Source organism: Pelodiscus sinensis, chromosome 13 (genome assembly GCF_049634645.1).
Source record: "Pelodiscus sinensis isolate JC-2024 chromosome 13, ASM4963464v1, whole genome shotgun sequence".
NCBI lineage: Eukaryota > Metazoa > Chordata > Testudines > Trionychidae > Pelodiscus > Pelodiscus sinensis.
In genome coordinates this window covers 37,571,881-37,585,202 of record NC_134723.1, presented here as the reverse complement: position 1 = coordinate 37,585,202, position 13,322 = coordinate 37,571,881, and positions in this window count along the sequence as shown.

Here is a 13,322-nt window from a genome sequence, read left to right as displayed (position 1 = left end):
GCCTGTAAAAATGTATTTGAAATCATATTACCATATTCAATAATGTTGTTGTTAAGGTTATTTTAGAATTCCCATTATATACCTGGTTTTTAATATTTCAGTTTGAATATGGTGAAATGTCATTGTTTAGGGCCATCAACCCAGTGAAATGAACATATGCAAAATACATACCTACCGTATTTTCTGGCGTATAAGGCTACTGGGTGTATAAGACAACCCCCTAATTTTCTAGTTTTCATCTTATACTCGCTGTATAAGACTACCCCCCCTTAAGAGGCCAACCGGCAGTGCCCCAGCGCCCCTCTGCCTCCCCGGCTTTGCTCCCGGTGTCCCTGGTCTGCTGGAGACGGTCCCCAGCAGACCAGGGGCACCGGGAGCAAAGCCGCAGCCGTGGCGGGGTCTCGCGCCTCTGAGGCTTTGCCATAGCAAAGGCTCAGAAGCGCGGCACCCCGCCGCCACTTCGGCTTTGCTCCCGGTGCCTCTGGTCTGCTGGGGACCGTCTCCAGCAGACCAGGGACACCGGGAGCAAAGCCTCTGAGGATGCCGGCAGCGGGACAGCCGGGGCGCGCCTGGGCTGCCCCGCTGCCCGAGCCCCTCCGCGGCTTTGCTCTGCGTCTTCCTGGTCTACAGACCAGGGAGACGCAGAGCAGCTTTTCTCGCCCCGGAGTACACGGGCGGGGGGACCACAAGGTCCCGCAGTCTGTGTCCTCCGGGGCGAGGAAAGCCCCGTTCATACCTGCAAGTCGGGGACTGCCTGTATACCCGGCGTATAAGACGACCCCCGATTTTGGGGGGATTTTTTTAGCATAAAAAGTCGTCTTATACGCCGGAAAATACGGTATATACATGCCAGGTATACATACACAATTTGGCAAACGTAGTCAGGGATTTGAATGCATATTTAGGTAGGCATTTCTCTAGATGTGTGAATTTTACCTTTTCAGTGTGATGATAGGATAACAAGTCTTGTGCATAAGGAAGAAGCAGTGGACATAGTATATCTAGAATTTAATAAGGCATTTGATACAGACTTGCATGACCTTCTTACCAATAAACTAGGCAAATATGACTTAAATGGGGCTACTGTAAGGTGGGTGCTTAACTGGCTGGATAACCATTCTCAGAGAGTAGTTATTAACAATTCATAGTCATGCTGGAAAGGCCTAACAAGTGGGGTTCTGCAGGTGTCTGTTTTGGGACCAGTTCTGTTCAATATCTTCATCAGCGATTTAGATGATGGCATAGAGAGTACGCTTATTAAGTTTGCCTATGATACCAAGCTAGGAAGGATGGCAGGTGCTTTGGAGGATAGGGTCATAATTCAAAATGATCTGGACAAACTGAAGAAATGGATGAAGTTTAATAAGGACAAATGCAAAGTGCTCCACTTAGGAAGGAGCAATCTGTTTCACATATACAGAATGGGAAGTGATGGCCTAGAAAGGAGCACGTCAGAAAGGGATTGAGGGGTCATAGTGGACCACTATCTTAATGAGTCACCAGTGTGACATTGTTGCAGAAAAAATCAAACATGATTCTGGGGTGCGTTAACAGGAGTGTTGAGAGCAAGACACGAGAAGTCATTCTTTCGCTCTCTTCTGTATTGATTAGACCTCATTTGGAGTATTATATCTAGTTCTGGGCACCACATTTCAAGAAAGATGTGGAGAAATTGGAGAAGGTCCAGAGAAGAGCAACAAAAATGATTAAAGGTCTAGAAAACATGAGCTCTGAGGCAAGGCTGAAGGAAATGGGCTTATTTAGTATGGAAAAGAGAAGACTGAGAAGGGACATAATAGCAGTTTTCAGGTATCTAAAAGGGTGTCATAGGAAGGAGGAGGGAGAAGAATTGTTCTCCTTGGCCTCTGATGATAGGACACGAAGCAATGGTCTTAAATTGCAGCAAGTAAGGTTTATGTTGACATTAGGAAAAACTTCTTAACTGTCAGGGTAATTAAAAACTGGAATAAATTGCCTAGGGAGTTTGTGGAATCTCCATCACTGGAGATATTTAAGAGCAGATTAGACAGACACCTGTCAGGAATGATACAGGCTGTACTTGGTCCTGCCATGAGGGCAGGGCACTGGACCTGATGATCTCTCTAAGTCCCTGCCAGTTCTAGTATTCTATGATTATTTGATTCTATGTTGTGGCCATGTGTACTATCCCATGTATATTCCTAGTCTGCAAGTTGGTCCCATATAGTATGTAGAGAAAATAAACTTATTTTATATTCAAGCACTTTTCTCACCATTCCAGCTAATAGCCATTTTCTTCTTCCAAGCTTAATATTTGGGGCTCAATTCAAGAATTAAGACGATTTAGAAGTTTCTCTCCCAATTGTTTGTATATCCACACAGCAGTGGAAAGCATGCTGAAATGTTGTCTACCTGCAACTCAAGGACATTGCTGTGAAAAAGATATCTAGGACTCAGACACATGGTCAGCGTTCAACCAACCAACCTGGAAAGAGAACCCAGGCTAGATTTAATCGTGTTTTTAAATATTCTGGGGATTGGTGTCACTTTAGCTTTAGATTCCAATCTACTTTTTGAATAATCTATTATCTGTATTTGTATGCAGTGGGTCTAATTCCTCTCACAAGTTTCACAGGTATAATTCACTACCAGTGCTATTCTGCTGATGGTAGCAGTGGGGGAGCCTGGCGCATGCATGCACACGCACACGCACACACACACACACACACACACACACACCGCCTATATTTTATAAACACTGAGCAGGATAGTAAAGCACCTGGCTTCCGTCTACATCCTCCATTGACCTGCTTTAGTGGCAAGTAGCAGTTTGGGAATATCAAGAGAAGGCTTGATGACTTCCTGTTAGATGCAGCATCTTCTCCACTTTCACTCACCTGATTAGGAGTTCAGTGAATGAGGAGCTGGCAGGAGGCTTGGCTGAGTTTATTGTACTGACAACTGAACTCCATTTATTGTTGTGCTGGAAGAGTGCAACCACAATAAATATTCTGAAACATTGGTCTCTGATGGATTGCCCCAGACCATGTTTTCCTAAAATATCATGCAAAGGTTAGAGATCATATAACTTCTGCTCTGGGCCCATTGTCAAGTCCTCTTTATTTTCAACAAGAGGTTAATTTCTCAATAAATAAACCAGAAGTATTAGGGCCTTTTACATCTCGTGGCCTATCAGAACTAGATCTTCTTTGTACACTGTTCCTTGCATATTGTGGATAGTGACAGAAACAAATGATAAATAATGTTGGAGTAGCATGTATGGCAAATGATATAAGAGGCAGGAAAATCAGTGTCACATTCAGGGATTCCCAAATTGTTGGTTGAGTCATGTAGTGCTGGTTGTCCTGGCTCTCTTCTAGCATGGCATGGCCCATGGAGCATGACAGAACTAAAGAGTGGGCATGTAACCTGGCTTTTCCTTCACCAAGCATGAAAGTCACTTGCCATAAAATTGCCATAAGCATAAGCATCTCCCACATTTGGGATATACAGTAAAAGCTTTGCTATCTGCTGCCTGTCAATCCATCTGGTACTGTAGACGTACCCTAAGAGTTCTACTTACCAATGTAATGCCAATTTTCAAAGATGCAACAAAGCACAACTCTTATGCATCTCTCCTTTACTTTTTGCTGGTATTTTGGATTCCATCATGGTTAGATAAGAGCAGGCTAGACAGACATCTATCAGGGATGTTCTAGACGGTGCTTGATCCTGTCGTGAGGGCAGGAGACTGGACTTGATGGCCTCTGGGAGGTCCCTTCCAGTTCTAGTGTTCTATGATTTCATGGTAGGGTGGCATTGATCTTTTACAATAAACACAGGACAGGACACCAAGTACTAAACCAACCAATCACAATGGCAGATACAAACAGAGAACGCAGCATTCAGCTCTCCTTGCCTAACTCAAGTGTAGTCTGCTTGCTCTCGGAAATACTTGGGTTCTGGATAGGTTTAGCATCAGTCCTAGATACTAGAATCAAGATGTGTACCCAGCACATCAGAAATGTGAGTTTCTAAGGCTTCCTGGTTTTTAAGGTGCTAGATAACACAGCTTTCCCTACATAATTCATGTCAGAGAATACAGCTGAAGAGGGTGTCCAAGCAACTGAAAGAACTATTTTAAGTCTGCAATTGCCAAATGAATTTTCACAAATTATTGTATATATTGTGATCACCATTAAAAAATATGTAGTTTGTGTCTCTTGTATGGCTGCACTGCAGCTGGGAACATGCTTCAGGTTTGCATGCTAAAAATAGCAGCATAGCCAGAGCCACCTCTCAAACTAGCTGCTGGAGTATAAACCCACCCACTACATATGTACTCATGCAGGTGATTAGCCCAAGCCACTGTCCATGCTGCACCTGGCTACACTGCTTTTAGCAAGCTAGCCAAGCTCAGGCGTATCTGTCTATTGGCTGTGGGACGCATGCACACAGCTGCACCCTTAGCTAAGGAAAAATAATTTCCTCAGTATTGAGCCTTCTTCATGCTGCAAATATTACAGGGGAATGAAACCAGCATCCTCCAGACAGTCTCCCAAATACACCAATGATTAAGTCAAAAGTGAGGCCATGTTTCTCTGAGGCCTATCCAAAGCCCGTTGAAATCCCCAGTGAAGGCACTGGAATTTGGAATGGGGCCTATTTATGCCTTCAGAAATTGTGCCTGTAGTGAGGTACCCATAAAGGAAAATGCAAGGACAAATCAGAGGAGTTTCACCTCCACTGTGGATTGTCAACAGAGCAACCAGGCATCTCTGTAGCGGCTTTTTCAGTACACAGGGGATAAATGTTGACTGAAAAAGCCACCAAGGCTATGTCTAAACTACAGGGTTTTTTCAAAAAAGTGGCCTTTTTTTCAAAAAAACTTCACCTGCGTTTAGACTGCTGCCATGTTCTTTTGAAATTAAATCAAAAGAATAGGGTGGGGGTTTTTTACAGTGATAAACCTCATTTTACGAGGAAGAATGCCTTTTTTCGAAAGAGCTCTTTTGAAAAAAGGCATTCTTGACCGCAAACAGAGCTTTTTTGAAAGAGAGCATCCAGCGGATTGCTTTTTTGAAAAAGCTGTGTCTTTCTAGACGATCTCTTTCTAAAAAAGCTTCTTTCGAAAGAAACGTGAAGTCTAGACATACTCCTAGTCACAGAGATGAAAAATGTCAAAGAGGTTGAAGAGAGGTGGGAGACAAATTCCCTTAAACACCTTTGAAAGCCAACCTAAGGCTCTGGATGTGAATAGGAAGATCTGAGTGTCTTTTCCTGCCTCTCGTAATACAGAGGTTTCTAGGCCCAACAGAGCTACACAGGGAGTAGAGGATTCATTTTGCTCAAATTCAGAGCCTGCATATCCTGTTCATAGCAAGCTTGCAAGTAATTTATATCCGCACCACTTCCCGTTCCATGATCTGCAGTTGAGGAGAAGAAAGAGGGGGTAAAACAGATTCCTCTCACCCTTCATGGCAGGGCTATACTAAGCATTCAAACTTGGTTCAGGATTAAGCCCTATAAAGCTAAGTGAAAGTTGTGATACTACAAGCAGGCATATGATATGATAACATTAGACAGAAGGTGATATTGACACAATGCTATTAATCAATGCAGACATTTGCAAATATACTGCCTCTTTAGAACAGCATCTTCAGAAAATGAGAATTGAATATTGAAGGTGTTTATCGCACTATAATTGTAAGAGACCTCATATAGTTGGGAACATTAGCACAGATGGGTCATATAAAGAAGTCGAGTGCATCATAAAGAGTCCTGTAGTAACAGTAGAATTCAATATGGTAGATACTTTCTTAGAATTAACTTTTTTTTAAAGTGTTAATTCTTAAACAATCAATTTGCATTGGAAACTTTAACCCTTTATTTCCATTAAGGACCAATCCTGGGCTTACAAAACTCCCTACTGTCCTTGAGGTTTGGTTCTAAATGTATTGCAGAGGTTACTGAATATCCTACTTTATTTGGCTGTTCCTTGTGGTTTCACTAATAGCCAGTGATAGTAGTCAATTTAGTTATATCCAGTTATTCTATTTTTCAGGCTTTCTTTCACAACAAAATAGCCAAATAAACTTGACCTTGCCTCAATGTCACCTACTTCTCACTCTCTAAATAAGCAAGCTAAACTCTCTGGCTACGTCTACACTGGCCCCTTTTCCGGAAGGGGCATGTAAATTTCACGAGTCGTCGTAGGGAAATCCGCGGGGGATTTAAATATCCCCCGCGGCATTTAAATAAAAATGTCCGCCGCTTTTTTCCGGCTTTTAAAAAAGCCGGAAAAGAGCGTCTAGACTGGCCCCGATCTTCCGGAAAAAGTGCCCTTTTCCGGAGGCTCTTATTCCTACTTCAAAGTAGTCAAAGTAGGAATAAGAGCCTCCGGAAAAGGGCACTTTTTCCGGAAGATCGGGGCCAGTCTAGACGCTCTTTTCCGGCTTTTTTAAAAGCCGGAAAAAAGCGGCGGACATTTTTATTTAAATGCCGCGGGGGATATTTAAATCCCCCGCGGATTTCCCTACGACGACTCGTGAAATTTACATGCCCCTTCCGGAAAAGGGGCCAGTGTAGACGTAGCCTCTGCTTTTGTGACATCATTTAAATCAAGTTAGTCTTGCCAGCCAAAAGTTTATACCAAGCAAAAGAATTCAAAGTATTAGTTTGGGATCTTAATATAAAAACTTTCTGTTTGCATGGATCATCAGAAAGATGGGTATCAGTGAGCTTTAGTGCCTTGGTATAGATCTGACCTAAAGAAATAAGTCTTCAGATGTAACTGGACATTTCCCTGTAGTGGATCTGTCATTCAAAGTGAATATAAGACACATTTTGTGTGTGTGCCACATCTTTTCAATATTAATTAACCTAAACTATACAACTTTGTAATAATAAATTAATATACATGCATGTAGCTATAAAATATTATATATCTATTTAATCTGGTTTCCCAGGACTAAGGGGAAAGACTATCTCCTTGCCCAAAACAGCCCTTATGTTTCCCTGTTCCTAACTCAATATTTTCCACTGAGAAATTCTTCTTTCCTCAAATTTAAAGGCAAGTGAACTGAAAGCAAACAGGGCTGCAGGGAACAATTTTGATGTAAGAAATACATTTGCCAATTTAGAAATCATATACTGCTAAATAAAAAACCTAGTGAGATAAACCTAATGTCTGACTCATGGTAACCATTTAATGTTTGTTTTCTAAATATGGAGTTATACCACCACCCATGAGTTCCAAGGTGCCTTGGTGGATAATCTTTTCTTTGGGACAGAGGATGCTAAGAACTGCAGCACCATATACACATGTAAGAATGTAGACAAGAATGTTGAGAAGTTTAAATGCTTCACAAATTTACCTTAGTAATAGGAGCTTCTTAAATACAGAGAAGTGGAAAATAAAACTATTAATCTCAGTAGCTCACAGGGTACAAAAACCTTCCCCCAGGATTTAATAGTAGGAGAGAAAGAGCTACCTACCTTCACTAGGAGGGTGGTGAAGCACTGGAATGGGTTACCTAGGGAGCTGGTGGAATCTCCATCCCCAGAGGTTTTTAAGTCCTGTCTTGACAAAGCCCTGGCTGGGATGATTTAGTTGGGATTGGCCCTGCTTTTAGCAGAGGGTTGGACTCTGTGACCTCCAGAGGTCTCTTCCAGTTCTATGATTCTAAACTTCTTCTGAGAGATCTTGGTGCTATTCCATGATTGTCTGTCTGAAATGAAATTTCCCCTAACATATCCTTTGGTAGGGGGTCGGGGGATAGAGGGGAGAAGCTATTTAAAAAAATCTTTTCAGAGCAACTAATTACTTAAATAAAGCAGTACAGCTCGTCCTGTGTGCTTCAGCATTTCCCCTCTGAAGAATACATTATTAATCTGAGGCTGCTGTCTCAATTGGTTATCTATAGCATGACTAAACTAGAGCTGTGGTATGCTTGACACCAATGAAATGACACAAGGGAACAACAAGAAGCTTCCCGCAATGGCCTGTCTTACAACAAGGAGAAGGAGGATCTAACATGATTAAGTTAATAACATAACCCTGAGTGATGGCTGAAATTCAGAACAAGGAAGCTGAAAGGAAGCTTCAGGGAATGCCTATGTTTGAACAGAAAAAAACACCCTCCGTGACTACATCCTATTCTCAGTCTTTGATTACAAGCGGTGAAAGCAATATGCAACTAACTAGGCCATTAGATGAAGATCTTGGAGAGGATTTATTCTTTGGGGGATGCAAACAAGAAATACTCCATGATAACATTAAATTAGAAAAAGATGGCTCAAAATGTGCCTTTTTGATACTTATATCCAAAGAGCATGCTTTCACCATTTCAAAAGCATTTAGTTGCACTTTTGCATTGATATTTTTTTTCCAGTGCTGCCAGTTGTATTGTCTTGAGAAGATCATCTTTTTACTTGCACTGCCTCATTATAGAAGGAATATTAATCTGACTAATTTAGCCCTTTTCTCCCATTCACAAACAGTTTGTGGTTTTTACTTATTCACTATTCACAATCATTAAGTGAACAGTTCCCCCTCCCAAATCAATTACGTTTGTTGTTTATTTTCTGTGGTATCACCTACCTCAAATTGTATTGTTCCTGTTGCCTGACTGGACAACATGAGTAGGGACGATCTCTCTTTTGATTTGAAAATAGTTTTGATAAATCTATTGTGCAAATAATAAATAAGATATTTTCTAAATGACCGCACTCAAGCGAATATCCTCACACATTTATAACTCACATTGCTTATGCTTTCCATGAACAGCTTTTCAAATAAAACCTTGCTCATCTGAGTACATGTAAAGACAAAAATTAAATAGGCAAGGGAAGCCACAAATCCCAAAGAATTATATACTGTTTTTCTTCCATAAAAATATCTGCTATTTTACTTTATTTCCATATTCACCTAGCTCTAGTTGTCCCTAAAATAAGTTTTTCTATTTCATGCAGAAATCCTGGATCCATTGAAGTCGGTGGAAAAATCCCCATTAATGTCACAAAAACCCAGAGCATGTCCTCCAACAAGAAATGAGTTGATCGGATTAGAAAGATTAAACCAGAAATGGCTGGGTATGATACTAAAGTTGAGAGATGAAAGGTGGTAAAAGTCTTTTGGGGAGTGTGATTGGAGAGATCCAAAGCATCTCTGTTTCATTACTTCTTTTAGAGGTTCTCTGTTCATCCCAAACACAGAAAATACATATTGTTCCATCCATTACAGTAATACCCAATATCACCTCTCGTATCTCTCTCACAATCCTCTGACATGCCAACTGCTTTCCATTAAAGTGCTAGGTGGCCTCAAATCTCATTGATTTCTAGTCTATAGTCATATTGGTTGTTTGTGTCATGCTAACATTTATTTCAGACAAAAGGAAAATAATCTTTCCTTTTGAACTGTACCTGCAGAGAACAATCTATTGTAGCGGCCCATGTATGAGCCTGATTTTAGCTAGCTCTTTGAAGCTCAGTTGTTTTCCTGTAATTTTTATACTGGCTCTTTCAACATCACTCTGCCCTCTAGATGTAAAAGCTGCATGAGCTGCAGTACAAGAAAGTCAAGTGGCTTAAAGTGTTACAACAATGAAGTACCCAACATCCACATTAGCCAAAAGTTTGGATTGCTCTCCTGGCTTCCAGCAACCACAGCCAGTACAACACAAGCATCCAAAGCGGGATGTTTCATTACAACTTAATATGATTTTTATTCTGTCATTTGGCTAGAAGTTTCACACCAACGCGCAGTCTAATTGTGATGCCACCTCTACTGTTATTTTGGTGATGTTTGTTCTTAGGGTAGGTGACATCAAGGGCATGTTGCAGAAACTCCATTCTCAGCTCCTGAAAGCTGGCACATATTGTGTTACTCAGAGTATGTCTACACTTGCCCCCTAGTTCGAACTAGGGAGGCAAATGAAGCATACTGAAGTTGCTAATGAAGCACGGGATTCAAATATCCCATGCTTGATTAGCATATTCACGGCCGGTCATCGTTTTAAAATGCCGGTCACCCGATTTAACTTGCCGTATGTAGATGCAGTAGTCCAATCCAAAACCCTTCCCAGTTGTTGTTTAATAGAAAAGAAAGAGAACTGTGTAAAAAATAGAGCCTGTGATCTCACTTAACTGACAATAAGCTAAAATCCCAAAAGGTTGCAGCAGTTCCAATAGTATCGAAACATAGTTCATGTTTCTGGGACCTTTGAGCATTCCTCAGTGCAAGAATTACAAATTTGTAATGTCTCAGCTAAGAGAAATGTGACCAGAGAGATGATAGGGCTGTCAAGTGATTAAAAAATGTAATCACAATTAATCGTGCGCACATCCCCTTTGAAACGCCACCCCAGCTGACCCTGGACCTCTTGCAGCGCTGCCCCTTTGAAGTACAGGGGCAGCATTTCCAAGGGGCAGCACTGCATGGAGCCCTGGGTCAGCTGGGGACTCTAGCTGATCCCGGGCTCCATGCAGCACTGCCCCATTGAAACAACACTGTGGTGCATCAAAGAGGTAGCACAACACACAGCTCAGGATCATCTGGAGTGCCCAGCTGATCCCAGACTCCGTGGTGCTCTGCCCCTTGGAAACGCCACCCCGGTGCCTCAAAGGGGCAGCACATTAGGAGCCCGGGATCAGCTGGAGCACCCAGCTGATCCCAGGTTCCATGTTGTGCTGCCTCTTTGAAGTTCTAGAGTGGAGCTTCAAAGGGGCAGCACAATGTAGAGCTGGTAGGAAAGTTAAAGACTAGTCGACCAGTTGACTATCTGATAAGCAAATAGTGGACTAGTCAATTCCTGCCCCCCTTTGCTGTCTCTATCAGATAGAGCAGCAAAGAGGGGAGGGGTACTTCAAAGTGGCAGCACCACACCGCTATGTGGCGCTGCTGCTTTGAAAAAACCAAGGTGGTGTTTCAAAGGGACAGCTGTGGAGCCCAGGGTCAGCTGGGGACTTCCCAGCTGATCCCGGGCTCTAAGTGGTATTTCCCTAGAACCTGGGGTCAGCTGGGGAGTCCCCAATTGACCCTGGGCTCCATGGCTGCCCCTTTAAAATGCTACCTCTGGCGTTTGAAAGGGGCTGCTGCCATGGAGACCAGCTGATCCTGGGCTCTGCATGGCAGTGGAACCCAGAGTCAGCTGGGGGCTCCCAGCTTATCCTGGGCTCCCTGCAGCAGTGAGGACTCGCCAGATGGCCCCAGTTTCTAGGGAAATGCCAGCTGATTCTGGGATCTACTGCCCCTTTGAAACATGCACGGAGGCAACGTTTCTAAGGGGCAGCTGCCACATAGCTGATCCCCAGCTCAGCTGTGAGGTGGCTGCCTCTTTGAAATGCCACTTCTGCATGTTCTGAGGCTCTGCATTGCACAGCCCCTTTGAAGCGCCACAGCATCATTTCAAAGGGGCAGTGCAGCATTAATACCTGAGATTAATGCGTTAATTCATGTCAATTGACAGCCCTAATTATTATGGTTGGAAGAGTTTTGATGAAATTTCTTCAGAACATGTTATTTTGTAAGAGCCATAGTTTTGCAGAGGAGTATCTGTTTCAATTAAATTTTCACCAGGGAGCTATTTTTTGAGCGAGAGACACCCTCAGTCTATAGTCTAATTTGTTAGGGTGTTGGTGAAGAACATGGCAGACCCTATGAAACTCCCAGCACTGCCTGATACAGAGTGGTAAGGGATTCAAAGCTTGGTTCTAATTCATACAGAGAAGGAACTTGACCCTGAGTCTTCCACATAGCCCGTGCTCTCAGCACCAAGCTAAAGAAGGAGATACACACATTGGAAAAGCTCAGGTTTTGATCTGAAAAAATGAATAAATTCTGAAACCTAAAAAGTTGCATTGAAACCAAATGATTGTCCTTTGGACAACTTTGCTGAGAGCTTTGAGAACTCTCGAAGGTCCTTTCCTATTTCCTACAGTTGTCCTATGTGCTTAAGATCTTGACTAGAATGGGCTGCCAACCTAAGTTACTCCACTTTAGATAGTGAATAATGCATCTCAAGTTGATATAATTAAGGTCTGCTCCTCTTCACTCCCTGCTGCCTGTAGATCCAGTCGGTACTGAAGATAAGCCCTAAGTATTGCAAAGTCTCAATAAAATATGTTAATAAGCAAAGAACTTTTTCCCTATACATTGTTCTTAGAACTTAATTTAAATTATGCATTTGGCTGCTTTTAACGTCAGTGAGCTCAAGAAGGACAGTTGCAAATGAGAAGACTTTTTCGGTACGTCTAAACTACATAGCTCCGTCGACGGAGCCATGTAGATTTGTTGTTTTGGCAAAGTCAAATGAAGCTGCAATTTAAATGATCGCGGCTTCATTTACATTTACATGGCTGGCGCGCTGAGCCGACAAACAGCTGATCAGCTGTTTGTCCGCTCAGCGTGCTAGTCTGGACGCTCCCCTGCCGACATCAAAGCCCTTTGTCGGCAGCCCTGTTATTCCTCGTGGGATGAGGTTTACCGGGGCTGCCGACAAAGGGCTTTGACGTCGGCAGGGGAGCGTCCAGACTAGCGCGCTGAGCGGACAAACAGCTGATCAGCTGTTTGTCGGCTCAGCGCGGCAGCCATGTAAATGTAAATGAAGCCACGATCATTTAAATCGCGGCTTCATTTGCCTTTGCCTATGTGTCTAATCTACATGCCTCTGACGACAGAGGCATGTAGTCTAGACACAGCCTTAGTGATTGTGTTGATGATATAAGAATCATAGAATATAAACAACAGTGGCTAATCTAAGCCCAGAGAACATTTGAGAAAATTCTATAAAGGGCAACTCAACATTTAAGCCAAGAGCCTAACCACAATTTCATCACCCATAGATTCAACTCCGGCAACGTGCTGCTTCTGTGGGTGACCACAATATCAGGCAGCAACATTCTCAGTAACCTCAGCAAGAAGCTGCAGGAAGTGATTGCTGTCCTGATGCCCTTCCCGAAGTGCTTCCAAGGGCTTTAAATGAGATACATTCTCCCATGAGTGTGGATGCCCTATTACAATATAATTCTGCACTATTTTGATGGTGCCTTGTAGTGTGGATGTGCTAGTTATTTTGGGAGTTATTATTTTGAAATAACTTCCTAGTTGTAGCCTACTAGCTGTTATCTGTCTAATTTCGGCCTACTAAAAAGATATTTGCTTTGTTTTAGTTAATTAATAGCTTTATTATTTCATTTTTGTTTTTCCTTTATATAGATTTAAATATGCTGATAATGCAAGGGGCCGGCAGAATTCATTTTCTGTAAGACGGCTTACAGCAGTAATCAGTGAAATACTTGTTTGTGATTTTCCATAAAGGGGTGAAGCAAGAGTTTGTGGT